Raw genomic sequence first — 10,328 nt, 5'->3', positions numbered from 1 at the left:
CAATTAAGGGTCCAGCCCTCAAGAAACTCTGGATCTTCTCCCTTGAGGAATAACCCTGTGGTTGGTAGAGGAATTAAGTCCAGAGACACTGCAGAGCAAGTCTGAAGAGGAGCCGCATGTGCACACACTTCTCTCCTCCACGCCCAGCTCTTCTGAGCTGTGACAAGACCAGCTGTCCATAACTGAAACATCTAGTCTCATTCAAGACTTTTGTACTGGCCAGGGAGCCGGGACCGGAACGGAGGTGCTGGTGACTGGCCAGGGAGTTGGCCTGACCTGAGACCACTGGCCAACAAGGGAGCTCCTTAGTCCTGCTCCCAGGCAATCCCAGGTGCCTCTCTTCCTGAGAAGCCAATGGTTGGCCCAGAGCTCTTCTCTTCTCCTCTTCTCAGAGGAAGGATCCTGGGAGAGTATTTGGGGAGGCCTGGGTGTGGAAGGAGGCTGGGAGAATGCATGCCCTGTCTGGTTCTGAGCTAACTCTGATGGCAAGGCACCACAGGCCCAGAAAGACGGGGAGCATGAGGGACAGGTCAGTGAGGTCAGAGCATCTCAGGGACCGGGGTTTCTGGGAAGGGACCTAGACTTGAGGGCTCAGCTCCTGGCTGCTGTGACCAGAAAGAAGTGCCTTAACCGCTCCGTATCTCACTTTCCTCATCTTTAAAAGGTTAGAACAGACCACCCACCTCCTGGGGTCGCAGTAAGGATGAAATAAAACGATCCTTGTGACTTGGCTTGTAGTAATAATGCGATACCCGTTAGTTATTTGTGCGGCACGTACCAGTCAGTCCTCGCGCCTGCGTCTGTGTGAAAGCACGTGCCTGCGCTTCCTGCCTTTTTCCTTGAAGGCGATTCCCCGTGACAACCTAGCAGCCTGAAGAACCCCCAAACATCCCGCACAGGTCTCAGCTGCCTGGGCAGAGGGATGGGATCCCACACACAACCCCCTCCCCCGCCGCGCGGTGCCTGGCGTCGACTGTCCCCTGCTGGGCGCGCCCAGTGGCAGAACACCGTGCGCGCGTGCAGGTCCACACACGCGCACACACACACACACACACACACACGCTCGCGCGTAGGGCTCGGGTAGGCGCGGCGGGGCTGGTAGGCGGAGCGGGGCCATTGTTCTGCAGTAGCTCCCCGCCCGGCTCCGCGCGGGGAGCTGTCCCTCATGCCCCCTGTCAGGCGGGACCCCGCCGGCCCCCTGGGCTCGCGACCCCAGCTCTGAAGCCACGCCTGCCCTCCCACGCGTTCCTGCGAGCGGGAAGGCGGGAGCGAGCCACGCGCCGAGGTCGGGCCCGGGGCTTCCCCGCTGTTGCCGCGGAGACTTCCGCGGGGCCAGTCCCGCCGCCGAGTGCGGGGATCCGGTCCCGGGCGGGTGCCCGCGCCCCCACCCCCCACCCCCCTACACCAGGCCCCGGCCCTCTCCCGCGAGCGGAGGGAAGGCTCCCGAGCGCCTCCGAGGCCGCGGGATGCCGGGCACAGGCCCAGCGGCGGGTGGAAGCGAAGCCGAGCAGGAGAAAGAGAGGGGAGGGGGAGCGAGTAGCTCGCGGCCGAGGAACAGCAGATTGCGCCCAGCCAATGGCAAGGGCTGGGGAATCTCCTGTCTGGGCCTCTGTCTCGTGATCTTTGTCCCCAGGTCTCACCTGGCAAGCAGTCAGTGAACTCTCTGGCCCTGGCCCTGGTCCGAAGAACTTTTTCCCCAGGAGTCACCCAGCTTGTCAGTCGCCTGGTCATGCACTCTGCCCAGAGACATTACCTGTTCCTGGCCACGCTACGTGATCTGCAGACATACCCTCGGGACAGAATAACCTGTTAGAAGACCCTTCCCTGGTAAGCAACCTGTACACGTGAGCATGGATGCACAAACACACATACACACACACACAAACACATACACACTCCTGCTGTCTGGTGCTTCACAGAGAACCTCCAGGAGAAGGGCTGGAGAGGGTCAGCTGGTAACACAGGCAGCTAGCTGGAGAAGCACACTGCCTCTACAACACCAGGGTCATTCAGCCAAGCACCTGTGGCACCTTCTGTCTGGCTTGGAGTCTAGGAGGCACCACCACGGAGGAGCCTACTGAGGGAAGTGTCACTTTACACACTCATCCTTCGGGTTTCTAAACTGATCCACGGACCTTCTCCATGTTCACTCTTTTTTTTTTTTAGAGAATTTATTTACTTATTTGAAAGAGAAAGAGAAACAAGCATGAGGAAGGTAGAGGGGGGAAGGTCAGAGGGAGAGGGAGAAGTAGGCTCCTCTCAGGAGGAGGGGAGCCTGACACAGGGCTCCATTACAGGGCCCCCAGTTCATGACCTGAGCCAAAGACAGATGCTGAACCAACTGAGCCATCCAGGCGCCCCTCCAGTTTCACCCTAAATGACCCCATGGGATTTAGCACCACCATCTCCTCCAGAAAGTATTCCCTGCTTCTCCCAACCTGGTCTGCTGTGGACCTCTTCTCACTGTGTGCTAAGCTCCATCATCCAGTCATAAGGATCTCCTCCTCTATGGTGATTGCCCAAGGTCAGGAGCTCCTTATGACCTCAGCACTTAGCACCATGCCTACGACCATGTGATGTTCCATAAACGTTCAATGAGGGTAAGAACCAACATAGTCATGGAGGTGTGGGGGCCCCATCTCTTACTTCAGTCAAGCACCTCCAGAAGCCAGTGGTGCCAGGACAGGATCGAGAAGGGCAGACCAGCCTGGGCCCCTCTCCTCTGGGAAGGAAGAGGGGAGTCCACTCACCCTAGCTCTCTGGGTTGTCTGCTGCCTGTGACTCAGCTTGGGCCAAGGGACAGGGAAGATTCCAAAGCCCAAGAGGGTCCTTCCCCCATCTCTCCACACAGAGAACTGTCTGGGGCAAACGCCAGGCCAGATGCAGGAGCTGGCTTCCCTCCCTTCTCCACATTGACTGTATCGCATGGGAAAGCCTGAGGTCAGAGTTGCAGGGACATTGTGTACAGTGCTAGCCTCTTGCCCTGCTGCCACGATGCCATGGGCAGTGTGGGTGGACAAATACAGGGGGCTGGTCGGATCACAACCGGTCTCGGTGTGCTTGTTTATTTGAGCAAGCTGACACTTTAATCTCAGGACCTAGAAGGGCTGAGCCAAAGCAGCTGGGAGAAGGCTCGTGTCCAACACCTATAGGTCATGGGGGAGGAGATGGGCCTGGTCTCTCTGACTCGTGGGGTAGGGACTTAGGTCAAGGGAATGTATCACCTTTACTTATATACACCCAGAGTTGACTTAGATCTGTGTTTTAAAGTGTCAGAGTGTGAGGAAAGAGAAGGTAGGAAGGACAGAGCTAGAGGGCGCTGGGCCAGGGGCCAGGGGTGGGTTGCCTGAATGCCTCTGGGGCCCCCAGCCGGTGTTCCTGGGGCCTTCCCTCCCCAGGCTCAGAGCCTTATGGATGTTGCTGGCCTCTCTTTGCAGGGAGCCCGGAAGGGCAAAAGGAAGGGAACGTCAAGTGGGCTGTCCAAGTTGCATGAAGATCTGTGAGCATTCCTCCGCTCAGCCCCCCACCCCCATTTGACATCTGGCTGGGGACGCTCACAGACCCACAAGGTAGGCTTTCCACAAGGACCGGACCCCATCACTGAGCTGCAGCTCCATCTTGCTCTTCCTTTCTGCAACCTAATGCGCCATACGTCCATGGATGTGTCCCCGAGCTCCCTCTCCCTGAATGGGTCAAGAAGAGAACAGGGAGGCCAAACTGTCCCCAGGGCTGGGGCCCATCCATGTCATGAGGCAGCATTCATAAGAATCACAAGATGTCCTGGGATGAAGGTCATTCATGTGCAGAAAGCCATTCACAGGGGCCCTAATCCTGTCCCCAAACACCTGGGAGATTGATTGACCCTGGGGAGGGAAGCACATGATGATCCAAGTCGGCCTGCCCCCATTTCACAGAAGAGAAACTGAGTGACAAAGCATTGAAAGAACAAACGTGGGAGCAGAGTTGGAAGAAAGAAACAGGCCCTGGAATCTTCCTAGTTTCCCTCCTCCCAGGGGGCAGCTTATGACTACAGTGTCACCCCGTTGCCTAACAGTGGCCTAGGGAAAGAAACTGAAACCTACAAAGGGTGTGGTTTTGATGGCCACAATGCCACGCAGCATCGGTACCATGATGCCCAAGACTTGGGGTCTTCCACGTGAGTCCAGGAAGCAGGGACCAGCACACAGTGTGTACCCAGACATTTCAGAACCCTTGGCTAGGCCATGTCAGAGTCACCCGAGGGACTGCCTTGACAGACCTGGCAGCTGATTTTGCAGCAAAGAGTGACTCACAGCCATGGAGGTGAGATGGGGAGAAGCAGCAAGGCTGCTTCTTCAAAGCCCAGGGAAGCTCTGGGACCCCTCCCAGAGGGGTGGAAGGCTCCCCTTCAAGGGAGATCATGGCTTCCCAGGGAAGTCTTCCCCCCCCCCTTCACTGGGCCACTTCCACCGTGAAGCCCAAAGCCACACTTGGGGCCATGAGGTCATGAAAGGGAGGCAATGCCACTGAGAAGTGCCCACCCATTCAGGAGACAGAGCAGTCTCTCTCGTCTCCTCTGACAGTGACCTGCCTGGGGTCACGTCCTTCCTTTGTCAGGGAGAGGAATTTTGACAGGACAATCATCTTTGCCCTCCCAGCAGTGCCCTCTCAGAAGAGTCCTCTGACTGTCCACCCTTCCATCAGGCGTCCCTACAAGACAAAGATCAAATACATGTAGCAGTGCAATTGCTGGGTGTCGTTCAGCTGCCAGGACTCTGATGGGAAGCAAAAGCAAGTCAGAGTTAGGGCACAGGATTCCTCAGAAAGATCGCTATCCCTGATAGAAGCCAGGAAGTTTGGGAGGTCAGGTGGAGAGACGCGGGCTGCTCTGGTGAGCTCTGCCCTCAGGCTGTCCCCTGCAACTGTGTGCAATCTACAAATCAACATCACCTGATGGAGGTTCTGCCCGTTCTGGGCCAGGCTCTGAGCACATCCGTGAGGGCAAGTCTTGATTACAATATTTGTTCCTCAGAGGGGGGCCAGAAAAGTCATAGGCTAGCGGCAACTCAGCTAGGAAACTTATAAGACCCACACACTGAAGCACTAGGCTTATAGGGCAAGAGGACAGCAACAGGAAGGAAGGGAGGGAGGGGGGAAGGAAGGAAGGAAGGAAGGAAGGGAAGGAGGGAGGGAGGGAGGGGGGGAGGGAGGGACCTTTGGGTTCCTGTTGAGCAAAGGTGATGCCCAGAATCTGCAAAGTTCCTGCTTTTAGTAGAACTATTACTTTAAATCCCCTTATCCTTTTCCCCCCTGCACCTGAGCTTCTGTGTTTATTTTGTTAATTATCTCTCCCACTGGAATGTAGGCTCCATGAGGGCAAGAACATGGAGCTAACTCACCAGGGATACCAGCTTCCAGAACAGTGCCTGCCTGTTTAGTAGGGGCTCGATAGATATGTATTGTGTTTTGAATGAATGGATGAAGCAAGCAACTTCTAGGACTCCCTTTCCTGGCTACATACTCTGGTTCCCAACCCTTCCTAGCCGGGTTGAGGTAAATTCACCATACACTGAAACGTGCACCTCATAGGCGTTCAGTTTGATGATCTTGAACAATTGTATCTATTCAGATAACTGCCACCCAAAGCAGGATATGGAACGTGTCTATGACCAAAGTCTTTCCTCTGGCCCATTTCCAGATCAAGGCCCCTTATCCTGAGCAACCACTTTCTGACTTCTCTCCCTGGAGATTAGTTTTTCCTGCCACCAGATTTCATACAAAGGGAACGAGCCATTATGCCCTTTCAGCGGCTAGCTTCTTTGCTGTGCATGTTTTTGAGACTCATCCATGTTGTTGCATGTCTCTGCTGTCCATTCTCTTCCATTCGGAGTGTCTGTGCTTGATGAATAGCCCATCAGTTGCTTATCTGGTTTCCTATGGGCAAGCTTTGGGGATGTTTCCCCTTTGGGGCAATAAGGAATGAAGCTGCAATGGATTTTCTTGTACAAGTCTTCTTGTGGACGTGGGTTTTCATTTCACTTGAGGAAATTCCTAGGAGTGGAATTAATGATTCTCAGGATAGACGAATGTTCAACATTACAAAAAAATTGCCAACCTATTTTCCCAAGTGGTTGTGACATCTCATGCTTCCACCAGCAATGGATGAGCGTTTTAGTTCTTTCACGTGCTCACCACCAGTTACTGTTCTCAGTCTTTTAAATTCACTCATTCCAGTGAGTATGTAGCGTTACTCACTGTAGCTTTTTTTCAGACATACTCTTATTGAGATATAATTTACATACCCTCCCGTTTACCCACGTAAGTTGTACAACTGGTGGCTTTAACTATAGTCACAATGTGGTGCATCCATCAGCACCATCACTTTCAGAACACTTTCATTACCCCAGGAAGGGTAATGTACTCCTTAGCCTTCAACCCCCTTCTTCAATCTCCCTCCTAACTCCCTCCAAGCCTTAGGCCACCCTTAATCTACTCCATTTTTATAGATTTCCCCATCCCGGACATTTCCTGTAAATGGGATAAGAAAGTGTGTGGTCTTTTGTGGTAGGTTTCCCTCACTTAGCATTGTATTTTTGAGGTCATGTACATTGTGGCTTGTACCAGCACTTCATCATCATTATTATTATTGCTGAATAAGAGTCATTTGTAAAAACATACCACATCTTATTTATCCATTACTCATTCGATGGACATTTGTGTTGTCTCCACTTTTTCTATTATGAATACTGCTGGATGAATATTTGTGTACAAGTTTCTGTGGAGACATATGTTTTCATTTCTCTTGGGTATATACCTGAGTGGAACTGCTGGATCAGATAGTGACTCCAGGTTTAGCCTTTGAGGAGCTGCCAAATGTTTTCAAGAGTGACTGTACCACCATTGCACTACCGGCTATTTACCCCAAAGATACAAATGTAGTGAGCCGAAGGGGCACCTGCACCCTAACGTTTATAGCAGCAATGGTCCAGAATAGCCAAACTAGGGAAAGAGCCCAGATGTCCATCGACAGATCAATGGCTAAGGATGTGGTGTATAGATATATACAATGGAATATTATGCAGCCACCAAAAATGCAATCCTGCCATTTGCAACGACGTGGATGGAACTAGAGGGTATTGATTATGCTAAGCAAAATAAGTCAATCAGAGAAAGACAATTATCGTGTTATCTCACTCATAGGTGGAATTTGAGAAACAAGGCAGAGGATCATAGGGGAAGAGAAGAAAAACTGAACCAAGACGGAACCAGGGAGGGAGACAAACCATAAGAGACTCTTAATCTCAGGAAACAAACTGAGGGTTGCTGGAGTGGAGGAGGGTGGGAGGGATGGGCTGGCTGGGTGATGGACACTGGGGACGGTATGTGCTATGGTGAGTGCTGTGTATTGTGTAAGACTGATGAATCACAAACCTGTACCCTGAAACAAATAATACATAAAAAAGAAAAGAGTGGCTGTATCATTTCACAATCTTACCAGCAGTGTATGAGGATTCCAGTTTCCCCACATCTTTGCCAGCACTTGTACTGTCTTTTTAAAGAAGACACCCTAAGTATAAAGTATCTCATGATGGTTTTGACTTGCATTTCCCTGATGAGGATAATGAGATTGAGCATCTGTTCTTGTGCTTATAGACCATTTGTGAGTCTTCATTGGAGAAGTGTCTATTCAATTTTTACTTGGGTCATTTGTCTTTTTATTATGGAGTTGCAAGAGTTCTTTGTATGTTCTACGCAGAAGTCCCTTACCAGATATGTGATAGGCAAACATTTTCTCCCATTCCGTGGGCTGTCTTTTCTTTTACGTGATAATATCCTCCGAAGCACAAAAGTTTTTAATCTTGACAAAGTCCAAATTATCTATTTTTTCTTTTTCCTTAGGTGTAATAACTGAGACTAGTGATGTTGAACAATTTTGATGTGCTCATTGATTCATTTTTGTATCTTCTTTTGTGAAGTGTCTATTCATATCTTCTGCCACTTTTCTTATTGAGTTGTTTATCTTCCTTTTTTTTTTTTTAAAGATTTTATTTACTTATTTGACAGAGACACAGCAAGAGAGGGAACACAAGCCGGGGAAAAGGGAGAGGGAGAAGCAGGCTTCCCGCGGAGCAGGGAGCCCATGCGGGGCTTGATCCCAGGACCCTGGGATCATGACCTGAGCCGAAGGCAGACGCTTAACGACTGAGCCACCCAGGAGCCCATGAGTTGTTTGTCTTCTTATGTGCTGTGATATATGTCCCCATTCTCTGGCTTATCTATTTGTTTTCTTAATATTTTTTTGATACCAGAAAATTTTAACTTTCATGAAGTCTAATTTATCCATTTTTTCCCCTATGATTATTGCTCTCTGTGTTCTGTCCAAAAAATCTTTTTTACCAGAGGGTCACAGAGATAGTGCCTTGTGGCCTTATATACAAACTTTATGGTTGTGAGTTTTGCATTTAGCACTATGATCAAATTAATTTTTGTGTAAAGTGAGTTGAGGTTGAGGTTCATTTATTCTGTATGGATATACAGTTGTTGCAGCAATATTTGTTAAAGAGACTTTCCCTCCCATGTTCTATTGACCTGGGAACTTGGTTAAAAAAAATAAATAAATAAACAGTTAACCATATATGTATATTTCTGAAGTTTCTAGTTCATTTCATCGACCTACTTGTCTCTACCACACTCTCTTTACTACTGTAGCTTTATAGTCAGTCCTGAAATAACATAGTTTCATTCCTCCAGCTTTGTTCCTTTTCAAGATTGTTTTTGCCATTCTAGGCAGTTTGCATTTCCACTTGGGTTTTAGAATCAGCTAACCTATTTCTTTTTTTAAGATTTTATTTGTTTATTTGATGGAGAGAGAGACAGCGAGAGAGGGAACACAAGCAGGGGGAGTGGTAGAGGGAGAAGTAGGCTTCCCGCCGAGCAGGGAGTCCGATGCGGGGCTCGACCCCAGGACCCTGGGATCATGACCTGAGCGGAAGGCAGATGCTTAATGGCTGAGCCAAGCAGGCACCCCTATTTCTTTAAAACAAAACAAAACAAAACAAAACAAAACAAAACCCTGTTGGATTTTTATAGGGATTAATCTACAGAACAATATGGAGTCTTCCCATCCATGAACATAGTATGTATCTTTTCTTATTCCCTCTACTTCTTTAAGAACTTTTAAATTTCTATCAAAAATGCTTTGTTGTTTTCAGTGCAGGTATCCCGCAAATAGTTTTTTAGATTTATTCCTTTCTATATGATATTTGTGATGCCATTTCAAAAAATATATTTAGAATATATTGTTTTCCAATTATTCTTTAATAGTATACAGAAGGAAATTCTTTTTGATCTTGACTTTGTATCCTTGACGTTTCTAAATTCGCTTGCCAATATTGGCAATTTGGGGTAGAATTCATAGAGTTTTTCATATGCACAATTATGTCTTCTGCAAATAATAACAGTTTTCCTTTTCCTATCTTTATGCATTTCATTCCTTTTTCTTGCTATTATACTAGCTAGGATTTTCTTTTTTAAAGATTTATTTATTTATTTTGAGAGAGTGAGAATGAGAGAGAGAGAGTACATGAGAGGGGGGCGGGTCAGAGGGAGAAGCTGACTCCCTGCTCAGCAGGGAGCCCGATGCGGGACTCGATCCCGGGACTCCAGGATCATGACCTGAGCCGAAGGCTGTTGCCTAACCAACTGAGCCACCCAGGCGCCCTATACTAGCTAGGATTTTAAGTGCAATGTTGAATGGAAGGGGTAAGAGCAGACATGCTTGCCTGTTCCCTTATCTTAGGAATAAAGGATCTAATATTTCACCATTAAGTATAATATTAGCTGTAGGTTTTTTGTAGATGTTCTGTATCAAGTTAATGAGGTTTCCTTCTATTCCTAGTTTTCTAAGAGATTCCTATTTTGAACCCCACCCCCAGCTTTAACAACAGTACTGAGACCTCTTACTGTTTCCTTCTGCCACAATCAGTATGACCCAAATGCACAGTGACTTCCCTTATTCTCAGGAACCAGCTCCGTGCCTAAAGTTTCCTATACATTTCCCTCCTACTAGGCCCAGTGAAACAGATGAAAGATGGCAGCAGGGGCCTTGTCTCAAGGAGCTCGGGGTTTGATAGGAGAGAGAAGATACATGCAGGTAATAATTCTCAAGTCTGTGTAAGAAGGACCATAAATGATGCCATAAACTCTCTGGAGGCCCCAGGTAGGAGGGAGAGAATGTCCAGCGGTGGTGAAGTTGAGGGAAAGCTTTAAGAAAGGGATGGAGTTGAATTTGTCTTGAATGGTAACTAGTATTTGGACAGGCAGAGTAGAGGGGAAGAAAAAGCTGGGAA

The 10,328-nt window shown here is 49.1% G+C and overlaps 1 long non-coding RNA gene across 3 annotated transcripts; it reads left to right on the top strand.

Annotated features, from left to right (window-relative positions):
- Nucleotides 1–1,096: 1,096 nt before the first annotated feature.
- LOC114203881 (uncharacterized) lies at nt 1,097–8,602 on the top strand. 3 transcript variants are annotated; one of them, XR_015767112.1, is made up of 5 exons: nt 1,097–1,285; nt 1,634–1,827; nt 2,298–2,600; nt 3,438–3,569; nt 8,022–8,602. It is a non-coding gene; the product is annotated as an uncharacterized LOC114203881 (long non-coding RNA). The 3 variants fall into 3 exon arrangements; XR_003608068.2 differs by lacking the exon at nt 1,097–1,285 and having other exon boundaries at nt 1,294–1,827; XR_003608069.2 differs by lacking the exons at nt 1,097–1,285; nt 2,298–2,600 and having other exon boundaries at nt 1,294–1,827.
- The last annotated feature ends 1,726 nt before the right edge of the window (nt 8,603–10,328 follow it).

The sequence above is a fragment of the Eumetopias jubatus genome, unplaced genomic scaffold (assembly GCF_037043125.1).
Source record: "Eumetopias jubatus isolate StellerSeaLion01/CBP00866 unplaced genomic scaffold, mEumJub1_p1.0 scaffold_17, whole genome shotgun sequence".
NCBI classification, from domain to species: Eukaryota; Metazoa; Chordata; class Mammalia; order Carnivora; family Otariidae; genus Eumetopias; species Eumetopias jubatus.
The sequence above is the reverse complement of the archived record's forward strand: the minus strand, read 5'-3'. Positions and strand labels throughout refer to the sequence as shown.